This window comes from Megalops cyprinoides, chromosome 6, assembly GCF_013368585.1.
Source record: "Megalops cyprinoides isolate fMegCyp1 chromosome 6, fMegCyp1.pri, whole genome shotgun sequence".
NCBI classification, from domain to species: Eukaryota; Metazoa; Chordata; class Actinopteri; order Elopiformes; family Megalopidae; genus Megalops; species Megalops cyprinoides.
Window position 1 is genome coordinate 24,909,443 of NC_050588.1, and position 21,481 is coordinate 24,930,923.

Below are 21,481 nucleotides of genomic sequence, written 5' to 3' on the forward strand. Positions count from 1 at the left end.
CAACACTAAGATGAGTCAAACACATGCCAGCAACCCATCTTCTTATTCAAGCAATACCGTAGTTACTGTACCCCCATTATCACATGGTACATGATAAACACAAATTGGTTTACGGCCATAAGTAAAATCAGTTGCAAGCTTCTAAGTAAATCTAAACTGTAAAACTTTTCACTTTTCCAAATGCTGATCATTGTCCTCCTCATCATGTGAAGTAGGCTCTCTTGCGTGGTCTTTTGGTCTAAATTAAAATTTACTTTTAGTCTTCAAAAAAGAAACAATGATCAAAACAATCAAATCTTTGATGAACATTTGATCGGGAATGACACGCAGAGTACGGACATTGTCGGGCAGGAGGACTGAAACAAATAGAACCAGAAGCTGAGATTTGACAAACTGAGAAAAAGGCACACCTCCAACTGTGCTCCTGTGTGTGTTTCTTTTGGGCCAGAATACATGGCAACTACCGTGGAAGGAAAAATGCTAACTAACAAATAACAAGAGACATGAACTTTAGAGAAACTAATATGAAATGGCCCAACTGAGAGCTATCAAATTGTTTCACGTGTGATCTACACTAACCATCAAGCTGAATACAGTCACCAAAGCAGCTCTTCCTTGTTTATTTGGTTTCTCGTCTGATCTCCATGCCCCTCCTGATCCAGCTTTCACACCCATTTCATTTAGCCTCTCTAAATCCATTTAGCTCCATATTGGGAGAGAAAAGAGAGAATGATCTAAGAGACTGAACACATATTTATGACACATTGAGAGCAATGTAATAGGATCTCATAGCATGAAATCTACATTCAAATGCATTACTGCATCATCTGCTGAAAAGAGTGCCTTGCGCTCAGCAACACCTTAGATGATGTTTCATATAAATATTAACCAATTACCATGCTACAAGCTCAAATAAATGAATACTATGTATGCCAGGAAAAGGCAAATTCCTGTGATGAAGCCAACCCAATACATAAACTTTAAGAAGGCTCAGCAAACGACACCCTCTTCTAAGAAGGCCTAGCTTTCATACATTCCCAAGACACCTACATAGGTACGTTTAGCACAAAGACTGCAGAATGAGAGAGCAGAGACATCTCTAATGGCTTTAATGCTGGCTGTACATGAATGGGGATCTTATTTTCTGGATTGCAAAAGGCTGGTTTACCACACATTCTTAGGCAAGTCTCTTTCATTTGACTTTGATAATCTCACTTACATGTGGCTTACGCAGATTAATGCTTCAATAAGAACATAGTCAGGGAGAGGCACGGGTCTCATTTTAACCGTACCCAAGTTATGGGAAATGCAGGACTTACCCTGAAGCTCATCTTAGCAATTAGACCTGTCAAAAAGAAAAAGGAAAAAAAAGGAAAAAAAAAAAAAAAACAGAGACTTCAATCTCCTGTTTCCTATGGGATCTGCAGCCTGGCTTATTGTTTTAACATTATTTAAAGTGTGTCATATACTTTTAATCATTTTTACTAGAATTCATGCTAGGGCTTTTCTCCTGGGACTGGGAATGTGGACTTTGAGGAGAGGAAATGTGTTGAACGTATTTACCAGGGAGGGGAGGTTAGACACTTCGAACTTGTCTAATTAATATTCCCTGCTTAAACCACGTGAGGACCTGACAGTATTATTAGAAATACCATCTTGGGGGGTAAACTTGCCCAGTTGCACACTGCTGGTGTAAATTGCTGTGTCGTTCTCAAAGTCTCATCACTGGCATCACTGAAAGAGAATATTCGTGTCTATTGCCAATGCCACACCTGAGCAATCAAACAAGCTGCATACTGTACAACCACAAAAGACATGCCATTGGAGGCATTATTTATACACTGATGTCAACGCAAGGTGTGTGGAAATCTGGACTTTCCACTACATCTACCACAGATCATTTTTATCACACAGAGATGTTCTGATGATAATATCGAATAGTCTCTGTCACTACTCCACTCACAAAACACTAACAATGTAAGGTTTCAGACCGCTTAACACCACTCAGTGCAGAAACCTGGCTATCCGGTGTTTGTTACATGTGGATGATGTCAGCTATGTTATTGACCATCTGATGCAATCATTAACATTCATCCACAAATAAAGAAACGGAAATAGCACAGGACTTTTCGATGTTTGCTTTGCGTTAAGTAGCAAGGCACTGTTAATATTTAACTAGTCCCAGATAATCACACCTGAGAAATGTTTAAAACAGCACTTAGCCATCAACACACTAATGCTGGTAAAATCAATTCCCTTGACATACTATTTTGATTTTTTCTGCGGTTAAGCTTTACACTGTCAAGCCTATACAAATGCAATAACAAATTCAGAAAATGTACTGCTTGGCTGGAAAATGTATTGCTTACACACACACACACACACACACACACAATCATGAATATAAACATTGATTTACACTAAAACTACATGGCCATCTAAGCCCGGCTGTTTGGATCAGGGAAAATCACCGCAGGAAATAGTGCCCATGCAAAGACAGTGCTCCAGTACCTGAGCCATTTCCCCCACTCACAACACTCACTCACAATTCCACAGACACAGAAATGTTCTGACACGATTAAATAAAGGGGTATCAAACACCTCTAAAACAAATGATTAGCTGAGACTATATTCTGAAACTATAAATAATGAGCACAGATGGAAGCAAATGTATTTGAATAAATAAATGAATAACTCCATAGATAAAAAAGAACATACATTTGTTCTTAAATGAAACTGAACTGCGATAGATTCCCTACCAGTGGAAAATGGATTGAAATAAAGGTGTGCAGTGCCAATTATACATGAATAGTAGCAGAGAAAAGGCATGGCTAATAATGTTACACTGAAACACCTTTTCAGGTGATAAAATGCTTTTAAATCTGGAACCACAAACAGTGGCTAACAGTGAGTAGCAGAGAAATCAGATTTTGGCACATTTGTGAAAACTTCAGACGATATTTAGTTTAATTAGAAAGATAGAAAGATATTAGATTAATATTTAGTCTTCATAAAGACCAACTTCTTATATATATATATATATATTAGAAATGAAAAATGAAGAGCTGTTATCAGCACAACTCATGAACACAAAGTTATCACAAATCAACTGCGGCCACCATAAGGTGAACACCTAATCAATTCAATCAACCAATTGGGATGAAGTATAAAAAACTGTCTTGTCAATAGGATGTTTTTGGCATGGCTATGGATAACTTTCACTCTGTGTGTGTGCGCATGTGTATATGTAAACCCCCCCCCCCCCCCCCCCCCCCCTTTTTACACACACACACACCTTTTAGGCAGCCTTCCTTATAAGGGCTCCTTTGCACACTATTCTGTGTTTAAGAAGCATGTTATTATTTTAAAAGCCCAGGCTTTCCAGGAGTACCCGGTGGGTTAAAACAGAGAGGGTATGTGCCTTCCATTAAGCAGTTAAATTGAAGGTAAAGGGCACAGGGCTAAATACCGAAAGACCTTGTATGAATCTCAGCGCTTTAATGGAATCAGGTTTTAACAACTCTTTTTCGTTAAATACAGCCTGTGTCAGGAGGATGCGTCCCACTCATAAAGCAGCGCAATGACAATGTACAGTGGCACTAATACAAGGACATAGTTCATCATGACATTTTCTGCTATTCCCAACTGATTAGGGTCATTATGTTGGAGGTCTGATTTATGTTGTCATTTCCCCTCACCGATCCTGCATCAATGAATCTTAATGAATTGGTAAATAAGGGTGAAGATTACACTCTATGACACCGAAACATTCCTCACCCTCAACGCCAGAGATTTATGTAGCCAATTAGGGACTAACAGAGAAAATTGGCTGGCAGAAAAATAATATTCTTTATGGTACAAAATGGAAAAGCATTCTTGCTGAAGGGCAATTGTATTGTCAGTGTTAAGTCCATAAAATATTCCCCTCCTTTAAAACACAAAGGATATGTAAGGTGTTTGAGCGGAACATGTTTTTTTCCATATACAAAAAAAGTCAAAAAGGTAACTTTGTAAAGAAAACGTTGCACAATTATGTATCTTTAAAATGAGTCAATGGCCAGGAGGACCTTGATGTACAGAATAACCTCTAAACTGTACCACTCAGTGTCTAAGGTTCACAGGAAACAACTGGAAACAGGAAAAAGAGCCATTATTCTTACAAAGAATTCAATTTAAATGCATGCTTCATACCCTTTACTACTAAAAGGTGACCTAAAGAAATTAATAACAGTTGTGAAAAAAGATCACCGCCACTGGATTTGGACAAAACTGTTTGTGTGCATGTATAAGTCTATGTCTACATGTACTGTATGTATGTGTGTACACACACATGCGCCAACACAAAATGCAATGCATACAGAAACACCTGATCTGGAATATAATTTTTCAAAAAAAAAAAAAAAAGATCTGAAGGCTTCTCTTTAAGAATGATCAACCTTGTCCAAGCCTTGTGAGAGACAGACCAGCTGAGCTGAGTAACTTTAAAGTGACTGTGGGATTTGTACCGTAATAAGCCCTACAATGACAGCTGGCCTTACTCTACCGCACCTCCCACTGTCTGTTTGTTTGTTAGGGGAAAAGATGATGATGAACTTGATCACCTTTCCCATCAGTCTCTCGGCATGCCGTGTAGGAAAGCAGAATAAAGAAATTACAAATGCGTTTGTTTCAAAGAATGAAAAACAGCTCTGCTTATTAATCCCAACTTCTTAAGGAAACACTTAGTACGATAATGAGGCCCTTTATGCATTACATATTGTGACTAGATTTAGTGTGTGGAAGCGGCTCTCCACATCAAACATGCAGCTCTGCTATTAGGCAGAGGGCTGAGAGATGGTGTGTGAAAAGAAGTGGAAAATTAAAGCTGAAGCCGTCCAGGAAAGGGCTTAATTTACTGGCATGTACAGTATGCAAATGAGATTACTCTCAGCTTAACTGCATCATTTATGTCCATAATAACAGCATCATCATTACGGGGCTCAAATTAAATTACACCATAATTAGCATATCAAAGTGATTGGTTAAAGTTTAAAACAAATACCCAATTTTGTTAATGAACAGCTGTAATCGCCGTGTACACTCCAATGAAAACATCCAAAACAAATATGTGTTTTGGGGAAAAAAGGGGGAGGACAAGCCCTCCCTGGGCAACCAGTCTGTGTGTTGGGGTCTTACCTGGAAGGCTCGGCGCTCAGGTTACATTTTGCAAACTCCATGTGATCAAAGATGCAATTTTCCAGACTTGCCACTTTGGGAAGTCATCAATAAAATACTAATCACTTCACGCCTGATGCTGTGAGAGGGACGTCTGAGGGCTTAGAAGCCCTGTTTTGAAAACACCTCCAGCCTCTCTGCGCATTAGTTTAGACATGGTGACGTTTAACCATCACCCTCCCCCGTACTCTTCAGGAAGACAGCACATATTAAAATCCTTGCTCACCCGCTTGCTACAGAATGGTGTCTTGCACTTCCACAAGTCCAAGATACAAATCACACGCACCTTATTTATGTGCCCGTGTCTCCAGGCAGAAGTCAATCTGCATGTCATATTTCGCCTCTTTGATCCACGGCTTTTATACTTTCACGTCCCCACATTATTGATTTAATTCAGAATTTATGACACGCTGCACGACTCACAAAGTGAATTCACCAGCTTTAACTTTTAAATGTGAGTCTTCCCCCCCCCACCCCCCACCCACCAACCCATTTTTAACCCCCTTGCTTTTTTTTTTTTACCCCAAATATGGTAATGTACATTATCAGAAACAGACTCTTCAAAATTTAAAGAAGTGGCTTTTTATTTTATTCATTGAGGAATCCATTAAAGGCCTTATTCCTAAGAAGTATGTAAATGATGTGCCTTTCAAGGTAGCACTAGGGCAAATCCACTCCATCAGCTAATGACGGTACTCATTACATGCAGAGAGGACGGGTAATGAAAGCGCGCGGCCCACCATTCCCTCTTCCAGCGTAAATCCCTATGAAATGCTAATATCTCACTTCTAATTAAAGGATACTAAGTCCAAATGCACCTTCACGGGCAGTAGCTGGCAACATAAATTTTATTTTTCAACAGTACACTACACCCAAAGATGTGGATGAGAACATTCCATTAATTCATATTTAATACCCCCCTTTATTCTTCCCTTCCTTTCAGGTCTTCCACCATCTCGTGTGGTGGGCAGGCACGCCCTTGCAAATTGTGAAACAACATCGAGTGTGTGTGCTCAGCGGCGCTCCATGTGAGGGGAAAGAAAAAAAAGAGGCAAAACAAAGAACAAAAAACAACAAACCTGTGCCACCTTTCCACGTGTATACATTTACAATGTTTACACATCGATGGCTGTAAATATGGTTTGCAAGAAAATGTGCCCAATTCTCAGAAAATGACCTTCAAGTCAGCAAACACAAAGTTCATTAACAGTAGATAGGAAATACTGTATTTTTCCCTTCTGACTTTAAACCTATGGAGCGCTCCCTTTTAAACAATGTGCTATCACAGAGCTGTTGTGTAATTTACAGAACATGCACTGTACATATGCAAGTATATATGGCCATAAAAGAACTGTTCTACTGCATTGACGTGTAACAGGAAAAAAATGTGCAACATATTGGTACTGTCATTTTTTAGAGAAGCACTGGAAACAGCGCATTGCTACAATTGACAATTTATTACCATAAAGGTCTCGATTTGCCATCTATTTAATCTACAGATATTTAATTCAGCAGCAAGATTCACTGTACTGGTTTAATGTACATACTGTGCACCGGTCAATGTGTACCCCAGAAAAGAAGAGAAGTGCACACATCCCACAGCACTGCATCCCACCACAGTTCCTCAGGCCTCCACATGACCTTTTCCATTTACTGTGCATTACCCGCACAGTGAAAACAAGGTTTTGCATGCTACTATACATCTCTCAGTATACCAATCACATTCACTGAATATTAATACTGCACATCATACATAAAATATGTATACACTGACAGATTCTAAGGGCTGGAAAATAACTGGAGATAATGCACTGCACTTGAAAGGCGAGACTGTAAAAGGTCATTAACAACTCCATTTGAGTCCTAATGTCCATGGGTATTTTGTTGGGAAATTTGTTCAATTAAAAGGAAAATAAACATTTTTATGCTATACTCTTTTTATCCTTTATTGAAAATGGATGCAAAAGGGGTCAGAATTCTTTGGTAAAATAAAAGAAAAACTTGTGTTGTGTTAAGACTTGTTTCAAAGTTTGGTGAAAGAAGTGCTTTCCCTCAGTCACAACAGTACTGAGAGTGTTCCCTCCTAAGAAGATTATGGCAATTGACTTTCAACATTCCTCATGTCCTAATGTCCCATGGACACAGATAACGCTGGACAAATATCAGAACCATGAGGATTTTAGGACTGAGGTGAAGACTTCAACCTGAAGTAAAGGGTTTCAAAGGAGAAGGGAAAAAATCATTTTGAAAGAATTCACTTCAACTGGGTTTTTCGAACTACCAGAAATTCAAGAAATCCACCGATGACACTTCTATCCAGTAAAGTCCAGAAGCACAAACTAATCTAAGTCCGGTTACAATCACTGTCCATTGTGACTAAACTGCATCAGCAAACCACAGGCCCAAGGCAGACCTCTTTGCAGCAGCCCAACAAGCAAAATGGATATGGAGTTGGCACCAGGTCTGTGGCTTTGCAAATCCCAGACAGGCTGAAATTTTTATCTTGCCAAAGCCCAAAGAAAAAGTAAGCTGCCCACGTCTGTGAGACCCACTCCATTTGTGAGAGCCATCTGAGATGGACGGGGTACGACCTGCAGCTGAACTGGCCATCACAGCAAAGACAACACTGATCCTACATTCATTGCTCTTATCCTCTGTGATAAATAACTGAACAAGGCAAACATGCACACATCACTCAGTCCCAAAACAGCTCCAGAAGAGATGGAGTGGAAAAGAGGGAGAGGGGGAGTGGGAAAGAAAGAGAGAAGGGTTGGAGGGGGTACAGTGTGAGGGCAGGATGACAACAGGGAGAGAGGATAAATATCACACAGAGACCTGAGCCAAGCGCCGGGGAAGGTTGGGTATTGTAACACTTTGAAAAGCTAGGCCTTTGCAGAGTTGTGACATTTGTTTCTTATTGTCTAAGTGGCAGTTAAAAGCTGTTCCCAGAGTGGGCCTCTCGGCTCTGGGCCGCGCAGCTTTAACAGGGAGGTAACCATATTAGGATGTGTATGGTAAAGTAAACAATAACATAGTTGCAATGAAATGGAAATTTTTCAGTTAATGGTGTTTGTCATTCCTGTTTTCAGACCTCTGAACAGCTCTGTGCTTTTTCCCCTATCCTGGGGAGAGTCTGTTTAGGAAAATAACGTCGAGGCCAAGATTTAAACCGGTGCAAAAACACAGTAAATAAATAGCTCTGTAAAAATGCCTTGCCCATTCCTTTTTGTTTGATACATCAAATAAACTCCAATTTCAGATGTAAGAGCTTTCCACTTCATCACAAAAAGTGTTCTGCTTCACTCGCAACTTTAAACTGTCGAATATGAATCTCACATATAAAAAACTTTAACATAATTCATTTGATGGCCCAATAAGAGGGGGAGGAGGATCCTAATTTGCAACGATGTATGAAGTGTTTTTGTGGACACCAAAAGGAAAATGAATTCCGGAGCAGCTGGCCAACTTGCAGTTATAAAATAAAATAAAATGGGATATTATTTGATATGTCTGGGTCTGAAGGTTCAATTTCTCCCTAATTCAAACAACATGTACAGCAATTTGAAAGTAATGTAACACTTATTTCTCTTTAAGTCACAGCGGTTAGCAGTTCTCCTCTGCTTTCTTCTTCCAGCGTAGTGATGGCTCTATTTCTGTGAGGTTAAGAAGACAGCAGAGGTGCCGATAACTGCTTAATCCTGCTGAGTGAGCATACCAGCCTTCTGCTCTGGAAGACTGGAGCTGAACTCACCATGCAGGTGAGTGGGAATCTATTTATCGCACAATCGAGTTCCAGCTCACAAGCGCAAAGGTGCAGTGACCAGCCAAATGCTCTCTGTGTTAACCTAAACCTGGAACTGCAGCTGGGCTCAATTACACTAACAAAGTCAGACTAAGACATTCATCCCAGAGTTAAAATTGTCCCAGATACTCCACCCATCACTCACCTCATCCTGGATTAACATAACTTAATCCATACTAACCAGAAACATGGTGTTAACCCTGTATGCATAGACTGTCTGTCTGTCTTGCTGTCTCTCCATTTTATTAGCATGATATACATGTACTTTACATATACATGTTGCCAAAGCTCCTCAATATGAACAATTATCTTTATAAGAACAAAAACTCTCTTTATTTCTCTAGCCATCCCTCCCTCCCTCTCCCTCCCTGTTCCAAACCCTCCAGCACAATCCCTTTCATAAGGCTGTCAGACCAAAAATGCAAGCTGTTTATTTACATGACGCCTCAGCCATTTCATTAAGTAGCCACACCAGGTGCTTTATCCTTTAAAGGGATTTATTCTCCCAAATAAATAGGGAGGTAAAGGACAACCAAGGTAACCATGCCTGTGAACTGAATCTAGCAAATGTCAGAAATGTGAAAAATAAACAGAGAATGAAGTACGAATGTTGCCTTTCCTCAAAGGGTATTTCCAACACTGCAAAAAGAGTGCAAAACAATCAAGTGGCTCTAAAGTTCTCTATGATTGAGGAGGGTTCCCCGGGACCCATCATCTGTTTCCTGCTGATCACCAGACAGACAACCTCCACTCTGAAGTGTCTCACTACCTGCTCTCACACAACAAAACATGAGATGAGTTGGGAGGGCACATGGACAGAAAGCCGCATTCAGCTGGATAAACACCATCATAGGGCCACAACAACACGAGTGGTATTGGCCCATTCTGGTGTCCTTGATCAGACTACTCTATACTGGCACATGCCATGGCAGCTTGATATCTGTAAATGTATCCAATTTAGATTCCATGGGCGGAGCTGAAGATGTCTGTCATGACCCCATACTGTCCAATGGAGGTCACAATTCAATTTCAATAAAGAATATGTGCTGTGATTACAACCCGTGTCACATTTTTCAATAAAAGCAGGGCCTTCATCCAAAAGTAAGAAGCAAGCAAAAAACACAAGCATATTTTTTGACACAAACTCGACTCAACCTACATGTGTCTGGACAGAATCTTTTCTCCATTCTCTCCAAAAAACTCATCTGAAGGTAGACTTTGCTTTTACTCCTGTCATTCCAGTCAATCTTTCACAAAGATTCTGTCATGTTACCTGTCTGCAGCAGGTAGCTGGCTGACACTATCAAAGGAGTTCAGTCACAGAGACAGAGCAGACGTTAAAACCGATCAATACCTTCAAAACATATGAAAAATGTATGCCGCATGTTGAAGAAACAACAGACTGAAATGTGCCAAGTGCGCTTTTCAGGATTTTTTTTCTTAAAAAAGGGTGTTTAATATGGTGTTTTGAAGCTAATGTAATAACACTATCATGTGTGAACTACGTCATCCTGTCCGCTTTACACGTAAACTTAATTCACATAACAGCACTATCATTTAGAGAGAAAAGAATGTCGTCCCCGTCCAACAGCATACTTTATTCTTTATTCTGCACTCGGTGTGAATTTACCTGGGCAACCTGTTCTGTGAGGCAATAAAAGACTAAAACATGCATGTGATGATAACACACCGAGCCCACTCTGATAACTCCTTCTGTGCAGAGACAGCAGTGTTCTTGACAGAGCAAGAGGCGAGGGCATGTGGGATTGTTTAGAAGACACAGCATACCCCTATCCTGCCATCTAGATAAGAGGAAAAGATGTGCTGCTGTTTTTTTAACGCCGTTGTAAAAAGGGATGCCGTGTTTTTTTGGTTGTTTTTTTTTTTTCTTGCAAACAGCTAGAGGAGCCTTCAGGCTATTATGCCTGTCACTATATTTAACTACGGCATCCAAGCTCTGAAAGTACATTATGGTAGTTACAGCTCATGAAAAACACAGTGACAAAACTGCTAGTGGCAGAAACATTTAACTTTCTTGTTAGCAATCTCCCCCATGTGGCACTTTAGCAACAGCAAGTTGTTTATTATGTTCTGAGCTCGGCGAAAGCGATTAAACGAACTCTTAAGAATCAAAGTGTTATAAATGCATGGAAACACAGCCAGCTGTAAATGCCATGGAATTAGAGGCTTACCAACCCTAATACTAATACATGGCAATTTCCAGCTTGATGCTGATATAAAGAAATTACTTTTTTTTTTTTTTTAGAAGTAAGCAATAAATGCACTCAGAACAGTGTCTACAATTACACTTTTTTCCTGCTGCCAGTAATGGACATCTATATACATCCTTCCTTTAGTCGTGACTTACAAGTTTACTTGTTCGTCGTTAACACCACTAAAAACAGACTGAAGTTTAAAAATATTCTTGTCTGATCTTGTTTCATAGGAATTGCAGTTCACAACGTGAAACGACACTAGGTATCCCTCTGTTCTGATTAATGTTTTCTTGTACCCTTTTTGAAACGTGAATTAACTTACAAGAGCAGCCACAAATGCATGTAAAAGCTATGCAGAGGAAGAGGAAGTCGATCATCAGTGAAAGAACTTCTGGTTTCCTGGTATGAGCCTTCTGCTGTTGAAGTGAACACAGCCAGATCTGGAGGAACTGCCATGAGAGCGTAGCTATCTACAGAACACGTTCAGATCAGAGCTGGTTCCGGTAGGGCGAGTTTGCCATCGTGATCATATTTGAAGCAAATGGCCTCACGCCATGTAAACTGTAATCAAACCTTTTGTCAGATTGATTTAATTCTTAATCCCCAAACAAATAAAGAAAAAAAGGAGAGAAAATGAACAGGCACATACATGCAGACACGCAAACATAATGTCTCTCATTCCAGAAGGATAAAACCCGCTCTTTCATACTGAACTAAAGCATACTTCGAAATAGCTTTAAATACTCAAGCATGTTAATCCCCTAAGCTGCCACAGGGATTTCTGCATTAGAGATGCAATCAAAATCGCATTGGAAAGTTGTGTCAATGATTAGGTTGATTTCAGCTCATTAACATTAATTACGCAATAATTTGAAAGATTCCAAACTGATCCTACATCTGGAAGGACCAGATGTGGGGTTTGAGAGAACCTGTTTTATGAGAGTATGCTGAGAATGCATTTCAGATAAATAAGAGGGCTTTTCTTCTTCAAGTACGACCTTCTGTATTTCAACTGAAGTGATTGCTTGAATTAAAAGAGAAAATAGAAAGGGTTTTCAGCATGCAATGGTAATGAAACTAGACAGGGCACTGGCTTCCTCCTCAGATAGTGAGTAACATGAAACCTTATTTAAATACTTCAGTCCCCACAAATGAAAGAGTTATGATTTATGATGCTCAGTCTGAACTTAACAAAAGAACATTTCCGACTGCCACTGAACCTAATGCCCTTTCAAACAACTCAATTGTTCACATGTTTATCATTTTTTCACAAACACAAAAAGTCCTTCTATGTGGCTTTCCAGCTTTCACATGTAAGGATTATGATAACAACAGCTCATTGCAGTTTTAATGCCGAGTGAGAATTTGTTTCAGACTGGGGACTGCAGTCAGAAAAAAAAACAAACATAAATCCCGGGTTAAGCCATCGCTCAGATAGAAGAAGCACTCACGACCAGCTGTAACTGAGAGGGGCTGATTTTCCTTCCCACTGTCATGGTTTAGCTTGATGTCAGGGAGCGGGGCTGTTTGCGCTTTGTGTTTTAACTGTGAGATCATGCACTAGGCTCGTAGGCCCCGTCACTGTCCACACTGCTGTGGGAGACAGAACCCAGACACGCCGCTGCTCTGAAGCCCGGAGCTCCTGATGTGTAAACACCCGCTGGATCACTCTGTTCTGGCTGTTCGTGAACGGGGGCCTCTGCGCTCCAAGATATGATGGCCTGCAAAGGGGCACACACTGATCCTCAGGGGCAGCGCACCTCCTTCCCAAAACACCCGTACAACACATGCGCATTTCCCGAAATGCGTCTAACACCGTGGCAGCAGTCTGGAGGAAGGGTTAAGGGACTGAACTTGTAACCAGGAAGTTGGAGGTATGACTCTGAGGATGGAGGTTTGGTTCTCACACTGCTGTTGTGCCCTTGAGCAATACACTACAGCTGCACTGCTGTGGTAAAACACTCAACAACATAAATGGATAGTATGTAAAATGTCATCTATGCACTGTAGGTCTCCGTGGATACGGGCATTAGCAAAACGCTGCTAAATAATGTGATGCAATACAATGCTTGCAGATGAGAAGAATTAGTGGATGTTGTCGCTTGGCAAATTATCAGTCAGACATATGTGTGTGGACCTACAGCAGATTTAAATCATGTCTTTTTTTAGAAATAAGACAGAAATACCAATTCTCAGCAGGCACAGGTTAATTGCTAGTGAGAGCGGTGTTAAATGGTACACCAGGGGAAAAGGAGGAACCATATTAACATTCTTCTTACAGAGGTCCCCCCTGTGCTTACAAAATGCACGGTACATCAGGTCGACCGTTCCTCCGGGAGAGATCCTCTACATCTCTCACACACATGTACGTTTAAATGGTACACATGCAGGAGAGTGTCAGCTACGAGATTCTCTAACATGTCTTCCAAACAGAAGTTCTCCTGGAACAATTCGTCCATGATGACTACAATTTTAGCACAGTGTCATGTACCAGCAAGTGATTTTGGGGTTGCTTCATAGGTTGGTCCATGAGTACTAACCGATCTTCAAACTGGTGGGGTAAAAATCGCTAAGCAATGCAACAGATATCAAAGCAAACTGGGTGAGCAATCAGGCAGCAGGGAGACAGTCACACGTCAACAGTGTTAGCAGCGTGGAGGGGAAAAAAGCAAAAATTGACTACTGGTGTGGAATCTCTTGGTAACAAAGGGAGGGAAGGGTGCACTCGATGGTAACACAGCTAACTGGCTTGGGAGATGTATTGATCTCCAGAGCAAAGTCCAACTGTTGCATTCCACTTCTAAATCATCGCCACCCAGCTCACATGATTTTGGGGCAGGCCCAGAAATTGGTTTGTGAAGCTACTGAATCGATTCCTACTTTGGCCAAAAATAAATCAGCAAGCGAAAGAAACTGCACTAAAATGGCCCACTGCGCAGAAGGGAAGTCACTGCGAAGTCATCTGATGGTGGCAGGTGCTGTAAAGCAGAGACCCTTGACTACAAGGAAGTTGTATTTGCAGTTATTACTGAATCTGTGAAGATTCCTTGTTGGAATTGAAGACATGTTATCTGTTTATCTTTTTTTATAACGAATGACAAAAACAATGACATGACAAAAGCAACGATACAGAATCACAGGGCTGTATATGCTGATGGTCACTGTAAATGAGTAAATGATTTCTTTTGTTGCACCATCCGTCTACTAAGACTTTGAGAGGCCAAATATTACCATGAGGACTACAATGCACTTTAGGGTACTAGTCAGTGCATAGGGTCTTTAATGTTTGTTTGGTAGTTAGTCTTTACAACGGAAAAGGAAATAAATGTCAATAAAGAACAATATGTACAAACAAGGTTGCGGCACCACATTGAGTTATTCATTAAACCAATTTAATACGCCTTTCACCCAATGCCAAGATTGGAATCTAATGTATAATCTTATGTTTACCTTCTTCAAGGACTTGCTTGTTTAAAGCAATCTTCAGTTCCAGCTTCAGAGTTCAGCCTTCTTACCCTGCAGACAGAAAACACAACAGGTTATAACTGAATTCAGTTTCACCAATGATCAACACATACATATCCAGTGAGAGGGGAACGAGTCACAAAAATTCAACATGCTAAGAATAAAAATACCTAGGTGATACCCTTATTGATCCAAACTAACACTTGGCACAACCTCACCATGGTCAAGAGTAACTGCCCTTTGAGATACCCCAGTATATCAGGGGCTTATCTTCTTTGATACAGAGGTTGTCTTTTCTTTTATTTCACTTGCAGCATTCCTCTACAGAACCACCTGACCTTGTAACCTCCCTCTCCATGTAATGTTCCTCACAGCCTGGAAACTGGACCACTGACCAGGTTATGTTGGTTGAAACAGGAGCCCATCGATAAATAGGTCACCATTGCGTGGCTTATGAAACCATGTTGCATGCAGTGTGCTGTACCGCAACTTCTGCGGCAAATGAGCAAATGACAATAAAGAATGTCACTTGACACATAGTGATGAAGACTGTGTTCGGGTCTAGAGTGTCCTTTTTTCGGTTTGAGCTTGCTAAGAAATGACTGGCCTGGACCACGGTCGCATTCGTTCCACCCAGAACTGTGAATACAGACTTCACTCCTTTTCTTCAGCACCCCTGATGAAAGCAGAAAGTGTGCACAGACCAAACACACATTTATCAATTGGCACTATCTACACTATTCATATCTGTAGGTTTCGAGAGTTAAATGTCTCCCCGTCTGAGACTGTTACCCCCTGTTCCCACAACATCTGACTCTATATCCATTTCTTGGACTCAAGACTGGTTATTTCACATCCCACCTGTCAGATGAACAATGTCTTTTTCTGCTTTCACTGTCGCCTGCAAATAAAAGCACTGGTTTCTCTCTACAAAGGCTGCCTAATGTCATACACAAGAAATAAAGGAAAGAACACCATACCTTAATCTAATGAATTTCAAAGACTGCCCCACCTGGTGGTGGAATGTACCTCACCATTGAGAAATTTTCACATTTGTTCAGCTAAACCTTCCAGCCTGTTCCATGTACTGCAAATGGAGTATCTGATGGTGTACACTAACTTTTTATGGCAAACTGAAAAGCAAAGCTGGGGAAATATCTCAAGGACATTTGAATAAAAGCATTACTGCATATCCAAATAAGAAAAATGCACATTCTTTCACAGTGTTCTTTTGTGCCGTTCACATTTGGCAGTCAAAACTGTGGCTCGGCATTTCTGCTGGTTTAAGTGTTTATCGGATGCTGACTGCATATAGATAAAAGACATGCTCAGTTTGAATGCTCAAGTTTACACATGCTCAGTTTCAGAAGTGATTATCTGTTAAATGTCCTTGTTGATTATGCTACCCAACATTAAACTGGATTTGAATTTTGTGAGGATTATAAAAAAGGGGAACATATGTAAAGCCCTGTGTATATTCAGGTAAGAATCTCATACAGTTCTCATGCAATATTCATTCATTAGACTCCAGGGTAACTCAGATAATATTTACTAAATTTAAATCGCAAAAAACAACAATTCTACTCCAATGAGCCTCAAAAACCCCTGGAACAGAATGAGTTTACTGGATACACAGGTTGAGACCAACATTCATTTTCATAAATGTTCCATTGCTTTCATGCAATTTGGGAAGTACAAAACAACCCAAAACAACAAAAACACCAGAATTGTGCTCACAGCGGTGTGTTTTTCTCTCCTAGATTTAACGCACATCTTGTAATACCTAAACAGATAATTGTGTCGATTTAAAAAGTCCACATGGTGGTAATGCTGCCGTTTAAAGCAGTGGGGGAACGAAGCACACAGGGTGGGAGATAAATAAGCTCACACAGCTTCTCTCAGCTGGGGCATTGGAGCCTATCATACATTTGAGCATTCATATTTCAGGCCTCAAAATAAGCTTCTGTCTGTGATGATTAGCTGGAAAGACACACCTGTGCGCGCGCGTGCGCGTGTGTGTGTGTGTGTGTGTGTGTGTATACGTGCATTTGTCTATTACCACTTGCAGTCACTAAAGAGCTATATCTGTTTTAATTCCAGGACTTTTTGCCGTTTCAGATTATCACTGTGTGCATGTGCGCTGTCCATACGGTCTATAAGTGTCACAGCTTGTATAAAGAAAGACGACAGAAATCATCTGACACTTTTAAGGTAGCGCATTTGGCGATACTGTAATATTACCGTCAAATATATTTTTGAAAAATAGCAAGACTTTGATCCACCGCTGATATTCTAGGCGTTATTGGGTAAAATGAATAAGAAAAGGTAATATGACTGATGTTACAAAGCCACGGAACAACTTTCTCCAACAGATGACACAAATATTTACATGACTTGAATCAGATTGGAAAATTTCATTTCCAGCTCCAAATGATTCAACAGGCTTACCATAAAGCTCACCAGTAGACAGCATTGTGCACAGACAGGGCTGGGTTTTCCTGTAATTATTAACAACTTTATGAATCTGAAGTTTGTTTTCTTAACATTCTTTGAAGAATGCTGCCCAGCTTTCTGCTGCCTGGCTCCATACACATTTATCCAAACAGATAAATGAATATTTGAATGCCTGAAACTAAAAGCAGCAACGTCTGATGAGGAAACATTAGACTTTCATGGGGAAGGGGTTGGGACGGGGGAGGTGCTTTTAATATATATTAACATGAACAAATGTTCTCTATACATCTTGTGTTTTTGTGTCTAAACTGAAGAGATGGTGTGCCCCCCTGTAGCGGAGGCCGGTACTCCACTGCTTCTGTCCATATTGTTGATATGTAATCCATGACCTAAGCTTTGCTGCGGTATCCTATGTTTAAAATATGAGTAAATGCCCCTCAAATACAAATACGCCCCATCCCAACAATAGGATGGAACCACTTGGGGCTCCTCTTCAGCCTTTCTAATGGATAGGCTTTTACTCACTTCACGCTGTTCTGACAAAAGAGGAGCCCATGAATATTTACCACAAAGTAAAGTTATTCCATTAATTACACTGAGCATGCTTAATATGATATCTGTGGCTACTTCTGTAGCTGTCCTTAATGAACTTTCACACGTCATTACCATACTAATTAGTGCTCAGCTCGACAGCTGTCAATAGGACGGTGCTGCGTCGCTTTCTCGCTGTCCTCAGGACCAGTGCAACATGATGTAGCGCTTACTGACGTTACCTTCGGAGGTATCACAGCACCACAGCATGTGCCCATTTATTATATTGCACATTCTACACAAACTGTATGATGTTAACAGAGAAAATGGTTGTTGTAATAAAGTTAAATTGTAGTGCTGTAAAACTGTTACAAATAGCTAAATAGGAATGGAGGGCAAAGAGAGGACAAGCACAGCAGAGTAACTGATATCTATATTCAGTCCGTTTGTGTTTGTTTTTAGGGTGTGTGCATAAGACTTTCCATGTCACTGTCTGTTCTGAAATACAGGAAAATCTAATGCATGAGTCATTTTGAAACGAATGCAGCTGTTTACAAGTATTTCACAAAAGGGCTGACTGCACAGTTTTTTTTTCTTTTTTACTTTATTAATGCAGACTGATTCAATGAAAACATAACTGTCTCATAAAACTGCCTCAGAAATCAGATGTTTTTTTTCCCCCCGATTGGCAGGCTTCTGGCATTACATGGTACACCCACTCACTGTAAACAACAGCACTTTCTGAAACACAAACAGACACAAACACGCCAATTACACCCAACTTTTCAAAAACCTTTGGATGTTTTAAAGCTGAAAAAGCAGCGTTGCAGCCTGCTGAATGTCAGCCGTCTGATCCCAGAGATCGTTTTTTTTTTTTTTTTTTTTTTTGGACCTGCCTTCACGTTTTGCTGAGCTAAGAACAAAGTACACAAAGTACACAGAGAGAGCTTTGCCGCCTTAATACCAAGGAAGTGGAATTTCTCTCCAAACCCAAAACAAACAAGGCAGCGCATTTCTTCACACTATTTAAATGTTAACAGGCATCAGCACACTTTGAAAAGAATGTGCCCCTCCTTCCAATAACCAAAAGTGATATATTTGGCTTTTAAAACTAAATCAACAGAGAAACAGATAAATAAAACTGCATCTATTATTTTTTACATGATGTCACAAGTGGTAAAAAGGTGCACGTCCTAGTCACAGAGAGTGCTCTTAAGCTCACTGACAACACACAGACGCCGTGAGATGGAGGGACCGGGACACTTGCCCTACACACAGAACTAAGGGATAACCTACAGCACGATTATGCAATGCTATTTTTATGGCTAATTCCTTTCCACACTGGCACACAGGAGGACTTTCAATTCTCTCCTGCAATATCACATTTCCCTTCTCCCAGTCCTTCTCCCGCAGTCCTCGCCCGCCACGGATCCCGTGTGCTATTAATATCAATAACTCACAGATTCCATTTCCCTGGACAAAGACGGAGGGAGAGAGAGAGAGAGAGAGAGAGAGAGAGAAATGAGGAGGAAAACAACCTTCCTATCATTGCAGATCCACTCTTAACGCAGACGTCTTTGGAGCAGAGACAGACGCAGTAGAGATGCAGAAGTTTGCTACAGCTCATACAATGCTAGCAGCCTCCGTGGACAGTTACAGATGTGAGGTCCATAGGACTACAAGGTTGTCCTTGCTTCTGTCTGAAATATCCAGATCAACCCTGTTCCTCAACCACCTGCAAATCTCCAGTGGGATATATATTCATCTACATAAAGTAAAACTCCAACAGCCACGTCTAATACGACATCATAAAGGACAAGTCAAGACAAGAGACAGGAGAAGGGGAGGAGAAAAAGCAAAAAAAAAGTAACAGAGTCTTGGCTGACTTACCCATGAACAGTGAAAGCTCTGAACCATTTTTTTTAATTCCTCTTAGTTGGTAAAAAGTAGTTTTTCTTTTTAATTTCCTTTACCGCAGAAGTAGCAGTAGAAGTAGCAGTAGTAGGGCTGACTGAGCTGGATCCCTGACTGCAGTGTTCAGAGGGACTGGAGGTATGTGGTCTAAACACAACAAAAGCCTGTGCCTTGCTCTAGATTAAATATGCAGGAAGAGGCCCCTTTGCATAAACACAAACACTCAGCAAATGAAGGACTGGCACAAACCACACGCCGACCCTGAGTCCTACCTGTCCGGGGCACTTTTAATTAGACAGAGCACTCTGAACAAATGAATGGCAACAGGAGCAAATCACCTATCAGAAAACAAACTGTTTTACATTTAGTTACAAAAGATCTATCTAATAATAACAACTTGGAAAGTTTATTTCAGAGACAAAGACACCACCTGTGAGCGCACAACGGCAGACAGAGAGAATGATTATAGAGAGGGTAGAGAGGTCTTGCCTGTGTTTACAGTATATACTCCGTTTTGTTTGGTTATTTTTGTTTTCTGTGTTTTATGGCAACTGGTCTGCTAAAATTCATAAAAAACCAAGAGCACATGAGCATATGACCACACTACCCCATTCAAATAAAATCCTAAAAATGGAACTTTCATATTAAATCAAATATGCCTTACTTACCAGCTAGTAAAGATATGACTTAGTAAAGGTTCTAATTAAATTTACATTACATTTATCACATGCATGTGTATCTAATTTAAATAAAATTGACATTTTTTGATACACATTTTTAAAAGTAATATAAATGAACAAGTTCATAACAGCTCTAATAAGTATGAATTCAATCATTCCATTTCTTGGGTAAATAAAGATTAATAAATACACTCCATACACAATACATAATCTCAAGATTATCAATAAATAATAATGAGAAATTAAGAATTTTAATTAATTTCCACAGATAAATAGTAAAACAACTACACTTACTACCACCACTAGTAATAACATTCTACCATACAAATATTCTCCAGATGAGTTCTTGTGAATGTGACATTTTCCATTCCATAGTCACATTTTACTTTTTGAATTTCAGCTTCACACACTCCTGCAGACACCTCCTAGTGGAACCAAGGGAAAATTAGACTGGAAGCAAAACTACAACTGAAAAAAAAAAAAAAAAAAAAAACTGATAATGAGACTTATACCAGCCATCATTGTCCAGGTCATACAATCCACAGCATCTCTCTCTCCTCTCTTTCTCTCTCCCTCTCTTTATCAACAGTGCAGAGCTGGACTGGCTGCCTGAATCTGCCAGTCTTCATGACTACAACTTCAAGTGAACCTAAGAAAACGGGAGCCGACCCCTGCAGAATATGTGGAGCCCAGCTTTAGATGCTGAGTGACACATACTGATGTGCAGAGTCAAAGATGTCATTTTCATGCAAGCTCCACTTGCTAGGAGTAGGGGGAGAGAGAGAGCGGGAAAGAGGGGGGAGAAAGAGAGAGAGAGAGCAAGAGAGAGAGAGGGAGAGAGAGCTAGACAGGGAGAGAGAGGCAGAGAGAGAGCGGGAGTGAGAGGTATAGAGAACAGAGGAGAGAGAAACAGAGCTGGGGAGGGAGGGAGGGGGTAGAGAGGAGAGAGCAGAAATGAGACCTCTGGAAAATAAACAGGGTGTAAAGTTTCAAAGGCAGGGGACACAGGCATTCCATTGTTCAAGCCAATTATCAGTGGAAAATAATAACAACAGATGGGTCCAGAGCGGCCAACTTGTGCCGGAGCGCCCCAGTGCTGGAGAACAGATGATGAAATGTGAGATCCGCGTCGGGCGGAGGACTGCCCTACAGCCGCTCGCTTCCACACACCAGATGTGAACTTCCACAAGGACAGTTAAATATGT

At 40.5% G+C, this 21,481-nt stretch overlaps 1 protein-coding gene across 2 annotated transcripts in view; it reads right to left on the reverse strand.

The window, feature by feature from the left end:
* The window catches only part of foxp1b (forkhead box P1b), a 166,014-nt gene that overhangs the window by 85,355 nt on the left and 59,178 nt on the right, over positions 1-21,481 (reverse strand). For both annotated transcript variants that reach the window (XM_036530883.1, XM_036530881.1), the window contains exon 4: positions 14,683-14,748. The gene's annotated coding sequence lies outside the window, so the exon portion shown is untranslated. The remainder of the gene's footprint in view (positions 1-14,682; positions 14,749-21,481) is intronic.